A 13,116-nucleotide genomic window follows, 5' to 3' on the forward strand; every position below is an offset into this window, starting at 1 on the left:
TCTCTACCATGTCAGCAAAAATTTCCATCATACATCTCTGGAAAGTAGCTGGGGCATTACATAAACCGAACGGCATGCGGCGATAAGCAAATACACCGAAAGGGCATGTGAAAGCTATCATTTCTTGGTCCTGAGGATCTACTGCAATTTGATTGTAGCCCGAGTATCCATCCAAGACACAGTAGAAAGATTGCCCTGCAAGTCTCTCAAGCATTTGATCCATGAAGGGAAGCGGGTAATGGTCTTTTCTTGTGGCTTCATTGAGCTTCCTATAATCAATACACATTCTCCATCCGGTGACTGTTCTTGTAGGAATTAGCTCACCTCTTTCATTCTTGACCACTATCATACCTCCCTTTTTCGGAACAACTTGAATAGGACTAACCCATGAGCTGTTCAAAATTGGATAGATGAGCCCTGCCTCTAGCAACTTGAGCACTTCTTTTCTTACTTCTTCTTTCATTATGTGATTCAATCTTCTTTGAGGTTGTCTCACGGGCTTGTAATCAGCTTCTAAATTGATGTTGTGCATACAATATGATGGACTGATTCCTTTTAAATCAGAGATGTGCCAACCAATAGTAGCTTTACGACTTTTTAGAATCTACACCAGTTGATCCTCTTCTTCCTTCTGCAAGGAGCTGCTAATTATAATGGGTTTAGTCTCATTATCCTCAAAGAATACATACTTTAAATGCGCTAGAAGGGTCTTCAATTCTGCTTTGGGCTTTTCTATTGGTCTAATTCTTTTCTAATTCTTCAAAAACCACATGACCAACAGAGTTATCTTTTGGATCATCAAGCTCTTCATCACAAACTAGGCAATCTGTCACATAATCAGGTTCTTTTTCCAAAGGGAACTGTAGTACCATGGTTGAAGCTGATAATGCTATCTCCTACTCCACCTCTTCTTCTTCAAAACAGGCATCACTCATATCTGGGTGTTTCATTCCTTTAAAGAGGTCAAAGGAGATGTTATGATCCTCTACACTGAGTTCCAATCGACCTTTATCTTTGCCTATATCATAGCCAGTGGTTACCATGCAGGAATATTCTGGAATAATGGAGACTTCATCCTTTTCTTCATTGTTGATCAATTGATGATGGATTGTGTTAACTTGAAGAATACTTTCTTGATGTGTTTCAATCTCTGCATACTCTTCTTTTCTTCTGACCACAACTTTAGTCATATCATCCACCAACTTACCAATCTGAGTCTCAGCTCTTTTAAACGCTTGTTGCATTGAATCTACTATACCCTTGAATTGCATTAACAGGTCATCCAGATTAGACAATCCTTCTGCTTCATTCTGATAACAAGGTTGCCATTCTGATTCCCATTGATAATCTTCAAAAGAATAGTCCTTTCCAAACTGAGTTCCCTGCTGTTACGTTGAATAGCAATTACCTTTAGAGCTAGCTTGATATGTCTTGAAGTCTGCCAATACACTTTCCAGATCAGAAGCTCTTCCTTTCTCATGATGATTGTGCATGGTCGACTCCTATCTCCAGTCGGAGTTATTTATAGAATAGCAATAACAATTGTCCTGATACTTATCTCCTCCAGCAAAATCATAATTTCTTAGTGGAATAGAGATAAAAATCTTCGTGACATAGAGGTAGAAGATTGTATTTCTTCAGAATAACTGGGCTACCTGTAGGAGATTTTATACATACAAAACACTAACAAAAATAGCGGTTATCTAGTTCAAGAATAAAACAAATGTGAATTGAAAGAAAATATTCACAGTTAATCAAAGAATAAAGAATAGACACCTAGGACTGAACTAACCTTCCAAATAGAAAGAACTTCCCTGGCAACGGCACCAAAAACTTGGTCGAACCCGGCAAGTGCACCGAATCGTACAAGTAGTATAAAATGGTAAGAACCGAGTATCAAACTCTCAGGGAACTTGTGTTACTTGGTAAAGCTATATTCAGTGAATTGGTGTCTAGTATGAAAAGATATGAGTGGACTATGAATAGGTGTGTAAACTAACTATTAAAAGGAAAATCACGTGAGTAATGATGTGTAAAGACAAGTAGACAACGTGTTGGTCTTCCTATTAGGTGCCTGATGTTATAAGGATATTCTCTACTTAACAATGCTCATATGTTCTATGGTGTCTCTTGAAATGCTAAACCCCGATTCCTCGTGATAGTCTAGCCTAATCCTGACCAAGCATCGTCCTCAGATTCCTCTTGTTGGACTAAACTCGACCAGAACCGCATTAAGATAAACATACAAACAACTAGGTTACCGTACCCCGATCCCTCGTGATAGTACGATAAACTAGCCCTGTCATATCAAGTTCTAAGAATCAGACTAGATTCCACTGTTGAATGATCCAAACAAAGCATGCATCTACGTGATCAAGGCAAAAACACACTGAAATGACGTATTGATAGCACAAAGAACACATAAAACATCATTAAATATATATACAAGTATTTACATCAAGTACCTACAAGGAAGAACCAATAGAGGATTTAATTCTCCATATCTGAGAAGCTTCCTTTACAACAAAGAGAAAAGAAATATGAAGGATTGAAGAAATACAAGTAGTGGGGATGTCTCCTCCACCTCTAGAACCTCACAATCACTCACAGACTCATCTCATGCTCTCAGGATGGCTTCCTCTTCAAACTCAGTTCTCTTCCAGTCTTCGCACAGCAAAAGCTCTCAAAACTCTCTAGAAGTTAGACCTTTTTCTCTCTAGAAATCTCTAAACATGCAAAAGCTTCAAGAATTTCCCAAACTCCCTTTTCCATTTCTGATTTCAGGCTTAAATAGGTGGCCTTGTTGGTGCTTGCGCGCTTAGCTCACTCTGGCTCGCTTGGCAAGCATAAGTGAATTTTGGCTTAGCGCTCGCCTTCTCGCTTAGCAGATGCATGCAAGCAATGCGCTTAGCGGGATGGGCTCTCGCTTAGTGCGTGTGTCAAGCTCATCCTTCTTCCAGATTCTTCCTCGCGCTCAGCCGCAAGAGTGGTCCGCTCAGTGATGACTCGCTAAGCTAGCAGATTGGCTTAGCGAGCAGATCAAAATCAGAACTTCACAAACTTGCCTAATTTACCTGAAATTAAAAGGAAATGATTATTAAATACACAAAAAATGGGAGTACTAAGTACTTGTTACCTATTTTTAACAAAAAGTAATTACAACACTACAAAATAACCATAAATGGGAGGAGTTAGATACAATTTGCATAGATTTATTACACAAAACTTAGTCGTATTCATCGACTAACAATGGATCATTAGCCTTGGGGATCCCTTGTATCAAAAGTCTTCCTGGCGGTGAGTCTAGGCAGCGTGTCCCGCAGGTGGAGCGGCGGTGCAAGTAGTGCAAGTAGCTAGAGCATGTGGGCTCTAATGTCTATACTCGTGGATGGTAATGAATTCCACTCAAGGAGAAGGCTACAATGTGGAAGAGACTCACACATGAAGGGGGAGATTGTTGGAGTACAAGTGTGAGGTGAAGTTCCACATCGAGTAGAAGTGAAAAATTTGAGTACCATATAAATAAGGAGAAGACCCATAAACATAAGCCTAAAGATTTTGGGTTAAAGTGTGGTGTCAAGTTCCCTTATATGGTGGCTCATGGTCCAAAGGTGTAAATCTCCCAGGCATTTACCCCCCTCGAATGTCCCCAACATAACGGACATTAACCATCCTGTGTTGGGTTACAAGTGTGAGGTGAAGCTCCACATTGGGCAAAAGTGAAAAAGTTAAGCACCATATAAGTGAGGAGAAGACCCATAAACCTGAGCCTTAAGGTTTTGGGTTAAAGTGTGGTGTCAAGTTCCCTTATGTGGTGGCTCGTAGTCCACCGGTGTAAATCTCCTCGGTGTTTACTCCCCTCGAATTTCACAACAACTAGTATCAGAGCCTGGTTTGACTTAATGACTGACTCAGATGTGTAAGATGGCGACAGTGTAAGTACCGCAAGTAGCTAGAGAGCATGTGGACTCTAATGGCTATACTCGTGGAAGACTTTCTCTCGTGGGGAAGGCTACCATGTGGAAGAGACTCACACTTGAGGGAAAGATTGTTGGGTTACAAGTGTGAGGTGAAGTTCCACATTGGAAAAGTTAGGCAAAAGTGGAAAAGTTAGGCACCATATAAGTGATGATAAGACCCATAAACCTGAGCCTTAAGGTTTTAGGTTAAAGTTTGGTGTCAAGTTCCCTTATGTAGTGGCTCGTGGTCCACCAGTGTAAATCTCCCCGGTGTTTACTCCCCTCAAAATTCCCAACAATTCTGGCATCCTATATACAATTATAAGGTATACCAATTCTTGTCCAAACTGAGACATATAGCATTCCTAAATTTCTTTTTCCTAGGATCCACCAATTATATTTTTTAATTAATGTAATAACACCTTAAATTTTAGACTGCTTGATTGTTTCCTTGGAGTTGTACTTTAAATAAAATGTTGATACTTTTAGTCCTCATTACCTAAGCTGCACCAGTAACACTTTCAATCAACATTTTAATCTTAACTTGATACCTGGTTTTTTAGGCAGAGGACTTTTAGATTTTTTGGTGTAGGTTTCCGAAAAAGAAGGTTTAATTGTAAAATCTGGAATTTTTATTTATAAGTGTTGAATTCACATAAATCTTTTAAACATTTTTTCCAAAGTAAGACAGAATAGAAGTATAGATGAAATTGCTTTCGGCTTTATGCATATTTACACTTAATTACATGGTTACTTGTCTTCAATATATTTTATTTAGACAGAACATGTTTTCAATATTCATATTGCTAATGAGAGTATCAGTCTTGGGACAAGGGTTTTATTAATGATCATGATTAGTTCTTCTTCTTCATCTTTTCTTACTTTCTATATTGAGTTAGGTCTGGTAGTTTTGAAAACAAATAAGGAGGCCTTAGGGAATTTATTGTAGGGAAGGATGATGAGCTTCTCAAGACTGAAACCAAAACCATACCTAGAGTTGATGTTGCAGAAGCCTGCATTCAAGTATCTTATTTTTTATTATTAACTCTATATGAAAGAAAAAAAAACCACTTTCCCTACTTAAGAAAAAAAAATCAGCAATTAGACATAAATTGATACCAACTCCTTTGAATTTGGTGACTTCAACTCCATTAACAACTACTTATGAATCTTTTTTTGGATTACATCCATTATCTCAAGTTTTGGATCAAACTAATGCATTGACTCAAATAGTTCATGGGAGAAAATTGAGTTATTTGGCCCTTAGAGGATTGATGGGGTGAACTACTAGTTTTCGGATACGAGATATCCAGATGTGTACGAATGAGATATCCAAACAAGGAGAAGAAAAAGGATTGAATAGGTTTCAAGTCTAGGTTGCATGTTGTTAGGTTCATGGTGTGGTGGGGTTTGGGTTAAGGTTGGGTGGTGGTGAGATGGTCTACTCCACTAGTGGTGGTGGGTTTTTCCTACTCACACTCCTCCTTTTAACATCAATAATTAAAAAGAAGGGAGAGATCACAAAATTACTTAGATGGTGATAAATTTCAAAATGAAGCATAAGTTTGTGGGACTTGCATTGGTTCAACTTGAACAAGAAAGGAAGGAAATTGTTTAGTATGTGGAGCAATATCTGGAAGCACTTCACTATTGAACCAATGATGAAATTGATCCTTCTTTTTTTTTATCATCATTAGGAAAGAATTTTCTAAAATAACATAATTGTGAAACTTTTATTTTTCGTTTTTATCATGTCTTATGTTCTTGTCAAGCTTTTTTAGGGAGTTTATCTTTGAATTAAGCTCTTCATAGGAGTTTCCAAGATTTCCTTCACTGGTATTCATCTGGAGTTTAGATGGCCATGACTTGAAGATTGAAGAAGTCATGTTGTTCATATCTAGTTTTGATTATGTAAATAGAATATGTAAAAGCCTTGTATAGTTTGAACACTAGTTCTTTTAGGTTGCTTGATTTTCTATTTTGATTGCATGAATGTGCGTGATGCATGCATATTAAGTAGAATGCATCATATGAATGGCCTACTCAAGTACTCAAAACACATTTGATCTTGTAAATAACTTGGGATTCAAACTAGACAAAAATTCATATTGAAGAATCACAAATTTTGATAATAATCAATTGGAAGAACTATTTAATTGATTATCTGGTCACTTTACTATCCATAATTTGTGAAGATTCGTAAATAATCAATTATTCATTTAAGATAATTGATTATTTGATCCAAAAGGAAATTCATCATTTTGTAGATAATCAATTATTTGGCTATAATCAATTATATTGTTCAATTTAGTACCCAAATGATGTGAAGAATGAAATGATTGATTAATCACAAGGAATAGTCTATCTCTCTTTTGCTCAATATAAAGAGTTTATGAAAGTTTTATAAATACTTGTGCCATGTGTGGGTAAAACACTACATGTTGTTCTGAATATTCCCATTTTCTCTTTCTCACTAATATTGGGGGATTTGCTTCGGGCACCCGCAGATTTGTTGGTACACCCAGCAATTTTTTTAAATGCCCATTATATCCCTCTGTTATAAGTAACTCGTTCCTTCTTCACTTTTCTTTCGAGCTTGTTTTTATTTTTCCTTCACCATCGTTCGTTCCATGAGAGTTTGTCACTCGTTCTTGTGTCCTCTTTGATGGAGGTACATTATTTACGGTGGTTCGTTGGCAAGTGATGGTTGTGGAAGTGGTTGGTTTGGTCATTAACGGCGAAGGTAAGTTGTTGATTTGATTTTTTTCGCGTAATATAACTTACGTAATATAAATTTGATTTTTTATATAACTTACGGATTGACAATAGGTAAGATTCATACAGAATACCAATCCGTAATTTTGTTTTAAATTTATTTTTTATTTTTATTTTTTATTTTATTGTTTAATAAGAAAAAAATTAGAATTGATAACTAAAAAACTTTTAAATAGATATAGTTAGAATATTCATTTGATAGTTATAGTTTGTATAATTTGAAAGTGATATTAATGTGAAAATAATTTAAACAGAAATTTGTTTTTTTTTCATTTTTAATTTAATTTAATGTATTATATTAATAAATGCAGTAAAAAAATGCAAAAAATTATATGATAGTATAATTATGGTGTGGCTAGGGGTTTTTGTTTCTACTTGAAATTTTTGAATGTTTTCTTAAGATGGATGAAGATCAGTGGATATATGATAGTCTAATATTTGAAGAAGTTTATATGAATGACGAAAATGAAGATGAAGCTGGTGTGAATAAAGAATATGTTAATTGTTCTAATGCGTTCAATACTTCTCAGGTATTGATATGATTTATTGTCATTAAAGTAATTAAATGAATGTCCCTTGAATACTAAACTTGTATGGATTGCATTGTAGGTTTTTGTTACCCATGATGATGTTCTACATTGGGCTCGATCTGTTACTTATTCAATTGGATTTGTGGCGGTGATTATGAAGTCGGATACAAATAATGATATTAGAGGAAGGACCTCATTTGTTTTAATTTGTTGTGAAAGGAATGGTCAATATAGGGCCAAGAAGAAGGATGGATGGTGAATTTAATTTGTGGGAGTCACAATCATGAATTGGCGAAGTCTTTAGTTGGACATCCATATGTTGGTCGACTGACCAAGGATGATGAGAATCATTGTTGCTGATACGACAAAGTCAATGGTGAAACCAAGAAATATTCTTCTAATGTTGAAGGAGCACAATGCCAATAGTTATACAACAATCAAGCAAATATACAATGCAAGAAATGATTATCGTTCTTCCATAAGAGGCAATAATACTAAAATGCAACAACTAATCAACCTAATGATTAATGTTGAAGGATGAAGATGTTGTACGTGACATATTTTGGAGTCATCCTAATGTAGTCAAATTAACCAATGCCTGTAATTTGGTATTTTTGATAGACAGTACCTACAAAACAAATAAGTACATACTGCCATTACTTGATGTTGTTGGTGTGACACCAACAAGGATTACATTCTTTGTTGCTTTTGCCTATTTGGAGAGAGAACAACTGAATAATGTTGTTTGGGCTCTACAACGATTTCAAGGTCTTTTCCTCAGACGTGATGCACTCCCTAGAGTTATTGTTACCGATAGAGATCTAGCATTAATGAATGCAGTGAAAGTTGTATTCCTTGAGGCTACCAATTTGTTGTGTTGGTTTCACATTGATAAGAATGTGAAGGCAAAGTGTAAAATCCTGGCTGGTAAAAAAAATGCATGGGATTATGTCATGGAAGCTTGGGAGAGTTTGGTGGATTGTCCTTCTAAGCAACAGTTTAATGAGTGCCTTAAGAATTTTGAAATTTCTTGCTTGGCCAATATTTGTTGACTATGTCAACCAAACATGGCTGATTCCTCACAAAGAAATATTTGTTAAAGTCTGGAGGAATAAGGTGATGCACTTAGGAAACACAGTAACTAATAGGTACAAAAATTCTAAATTTTGTTGTTGTGAGGGTTTACAATTCAATGGATTAAAAAAATTGTGTTTCTTTACCTGGTTGTGTATTTCATATGCAGGGTTGAATTTGCTCATTGGACCTTAAAGAGACCGATGAATTAAACTCTATGTGTGCTCCTCCAAAAAAGGTGAAAACAAAAGGTGCTCAGAAGAAACCGATGACCAAACAACAAAGATCAACAAAGTGTGATCCGTCTTACTGGGAGTATATTGATGCATTACATTCTGTGCAAAATAGTAATTCTTCAATCAAACGTAGTGCATCATCATCTGAGCAACCAATTCAAAGAAGAACCATGCCGATGTTGGATCAATTTCATCCATGCATTCATGATTCCATTATAAACATTGTTGATGTCAAAGCTTATGGTAACTGTGGATATCGTGCAATTGTTGTCTTATAAGGTATTGGTCTTGAAGATTCATGGTCATTGGTGTGCAACCATTTGCTTAAAGAACTTACAAAATGGTCTGATGAGTATATCAACCTGGTTGGTGGCATAGACAGATTTGAGGAATTAAAGCGGTCTCTACTTGTTGATGGATTATCCATGGTATATAACTTTATTGTTATGTTTTGTTTGATTTAATTTGCTTTAAATAAATTCAATTTGTTGAATGTTACATGCAAGTTACTATGGACAAGTAGATGAATATAACCGACATGGGATATGTCATTGCATCAAGGTATAATGTGATCCTTGTTTCTCTTTCACTCCAACAAAGCATGACATTTATCCTTAGGTTGAGCAACCTTTCCAACCTTTCAGCTATTGCTTGGCAAGTCTCCTAGGAAATTATAAAAAAAACAATAAAAAAGATTAGGTTTAATTTATGTTCACATAAATTAAGTAACAGTCACAATAGAAAATATATTTTACCACTGCATGTCGAGGCTGGTCTACATCAACATTTGCCCTTCAGGTGCTTCGTCCATAGTCGTTGCCACCACCGGGTGTTGAGCAACATCTGATTCAATAAATGTGTCATGGTGCGGCACAGGTGGATGTCTAGGAGGATCCCCATGTTGTGTTGGACTCATGAAAGGATGAGATAGCATGTAGAATCACACCATGTAACCTGGTGAACACTGTCCAAGCGCTACACATATCTGACCCACAGGTGCAATGTATTCAGAAAACTGAATTCATCTATTATTAATGTCTTCTATACATAAAGAAGGAGCGGGAGGGTGTGGAGGAATGGTCTGCACATGCCTAAACTGTCGTACTATCCTCTCCGGTCGGTGTATGACAATAGATGGACCCCATCTGATATGCCTGAAAAATAAAGAGATAACCTCAAACTCTCTGAATGCATCGGTGTATGACAATATATCCAAATGCTTACAATACGTCGATACTAACAATGCCTTCCCAAACTTCCAACGACAGGCACATGGTTTCCTCTCATCATAATCCTCAGCAGCAATAACAAAACCAACAAAAGGAAAGTTCTTGTAAATCCAACACTGCACATATTTTAAAAACAAATAAATTCAACACAATTGTCAATATAAAGTAACCAACTAAAATTAAATTTTAAAAAAATCAAATTACCTGTAAAAGTGTGATATATCCTGTAAGTTGTCTGGTCGTGCTCTTTGACACATCATTCAAATTAAGTAAAAGTCACAATAGAAAATATATTTTACCACTGCATGTCGAGGCTGGTCTACATCAACATGTGCACCTTCAGGTGCTTCGTCCATAGTTGTTGCCACCACCGGGTGCTGAGCAACAACTGATTCAACAAATGTGTCATGGTGCGGCACAGGTGGATGTCTAGGAGGATCCCCATGTTGTGTTGGACTCATGAAAAGGATGAGATATCATGTAGAATCACTCCATGTAGTCTGGTGAACACTGTCCAAGCACTACACATATCTGACCCACCGGTGCAATGTATTCAGAAAACTGAATTCATCTATCATCAATGTCTTCTATACATAGAAAAGGAGCAGGAGGGTGTGGAGGAATGGTCTGCACATGCCCAAACTGTCGTACTACCCTCTCCGGTCGGTGTATGACAATAGATGGACCTCATCTGATATGCCTGAAAAATAAAGAGATAACATCAAACTCTCTGAATGCACGGTGGTCCCCGTACGGAATCCAACACATACCATCAGACGTCAATATATCCAAACGCTTACGATACGTCGATACTGGTAATGCCTTCCCAAACTTCCAACGGCAAGCACATGGTTTCCTCTCATCATAATTCTTAGCAACGATAGCAAAACTAACAGAAGAAAAGTGCTCGTAGATCCAACACTGCACATATTTTAAAAACAAAAAAAAAATTGTCAATATAAAGTAACCAACTAAAATTAAATTTTAAAAAAATCAAATTACCTGTAAAACCGTGATATATCCTGCAAGTTGTCTGGTCCTACTCTTTGACACATCATTCAAATTCTCATACATATGCACCAATGCAGCAGCATCTCATGCGTAGCTTCCACTCTACGTCAGGTCACAAAATGCGTCCAAGAATACCACATGCATGTGTGTGACACTCTTGTTAGCGTAGAGTGTGCAACCAAGCAGATGCAACAAATATGCTTGGCTGCTACAGTCCACTGTGTTGCATCATATTTGCTCTGATATATGTCTCGCAGCCAGGATAATCGCACATATGCCCCATGGCATTGTACTGTACTGTCTCAGCTCTTGCCTCTTCAGCACTGACTTCAAGCAATTCAACTAAGAGAAACATGACATCATCCACATGAAGAGGCTCAAAGCTATGGAACACACATGTAATAGCCAGATGCAACAACGATGACACATCATCCAAGGTGATAGTCACCTCTCCACGAAAGCAAACATAAGTCCTCGATCTCGTCTCAGACAAACATGCGATCAGAGGACTTAATCAAGTGGCAGCCACTAAGCCTTCGATCTTTGGAGCAGGCCTGTCAAATTTTTCAACCTTTCTTTCATGGGAGGATAACTTTAGCTCATGACGTTCCTGAAAATCATAATTTAACTCAATTCAGCAATAATAACAAATACTTACAAAAATATTATTTATTTAAAAATATAAATACCTCTCCATTTCAAACTTTCATTGTCACATGATAAACATAGTCCATCAAAACTAATGTGTCGTGGGGTCTGCCTGGAAAACCCTTGGTATCAATAACTACATCATCAACAGTTGCTTCTTCAGGCTGTTCATGGATCTCGTCATCTGCATGGTCCATATGCTGAACATCCTCAGCAACAATTGCATCTTCCCATTTCCTATGCGCAGATACTGTGGGCCTTCGCTGTTGAGGGGCTTCATCCGCATAACTACTGACTTCTCTTCCTAGGATTCTTCTTATAACCCTGCCTAAAGCCTGACCCAAACCTGTAGTTCTAACCATAATCTGCACATTAAAACATTCATAATAATTTATGTAAGCATTCAAACAATACTTCAATCAATTACTATTTAATAATTCATAAATAAAACTTTTTATTTTTTGAATAACTTTTTTATTACTTTAATATATTCATAAATGCATATAGAATATTCTTTTTTCAAATATATAGAGTTTGCAACACTAATCCTAGTAAAGTTAAATTAATGACCAAAATATAACTACAATTTTGGATTTTATTTCTAACAAATCACTATTTTATTTTTCAACAAATTACTATGGCAATAACTTAAATTTTTTTACTAATGAAAATATTTTAATTTTATACTTCCAAACACTATTTATATAAATATTTAATACTATGATTGTAATAATATATATATATATATATATATATATATATATATATATATATATAAATTGTAATTTAAAAATTATAAAATTTTTAATTTACAAATTTACATTTTCTTGTTAAACTAAATTGTCAAATATATATTAATAAATTTATAAAAAAAACTTTTTAAAATATCAACTATAACAAATTGTAATTTACTTATACTTTTTAAAAATAATTAAATCACTAATATATATACATTTGTTTTAAAATAAACAAATTACTTAAGTTCTTAAAAAAAACTTCAAAAAATAAATATAATTAATTAAATAAAAGTACACAAAAAATTTACAACAACATTTGTTTATTAAAAAAAATTAAATAAAAATATTAATTCATTTAAAATTTTAAAATAATTATAAAATGATTTTTTCTCTCAAATTGAAAGAAAAAATTTAAAATAAATACCCACCGTATCCCTTATACAAATACCAACCGTGTCTGCAAATCCAACGACGAGAGAGAGAACGAGACTTACCTCGGCGGCGATGGATCTCTATCATGGAAATGTGAATGGTGTGGCAGCATCGGCCACTGGTGGCACTAACGGCGGCGGCGGTGAACAATAGCAGCGGCATAAATGCGAAGAAGATGAATAAAACAGAGAGAGAGAGAGAGAGAGAGAGAGAGAGAGAGAGGAGACGTTGCTATGGTAACTGTAGCGAGAGAGGAAAAAAAGAAAGGCTTTTAAAAAATAGGTGAAGGACATTTTTGTCACTTCACCTATTTTGTTGGGTATACCAGCAAAACAAGAGGGTGTTGCTAGGTGCACTCAGCATTTTTCCATTTTTGTCCTTTACGGATGAAGTTCATCCGTAAGGGTGTTGCTAGGTGCACTCAGCATTTTTTCATTTTTGTCCTTTACGGATGAAGTTCATTCGTAAGGGTGTTGCTAGAAGTT

Source organism: Glycine soja, chromosome 16 (assembly GCF_004193775.1).
Source record: "Glycine soja cultivar W05 chromosome 16, ASM419377v2, whole genome shotgun sequence".
Classification (NCBI taxonomy): domain Eukaryota; kingdom Viridiplantae; phylum Streptophyta; class Magnoliopsida; order Fabales; family Fabaceae; genus Glycine; species Glycine soja.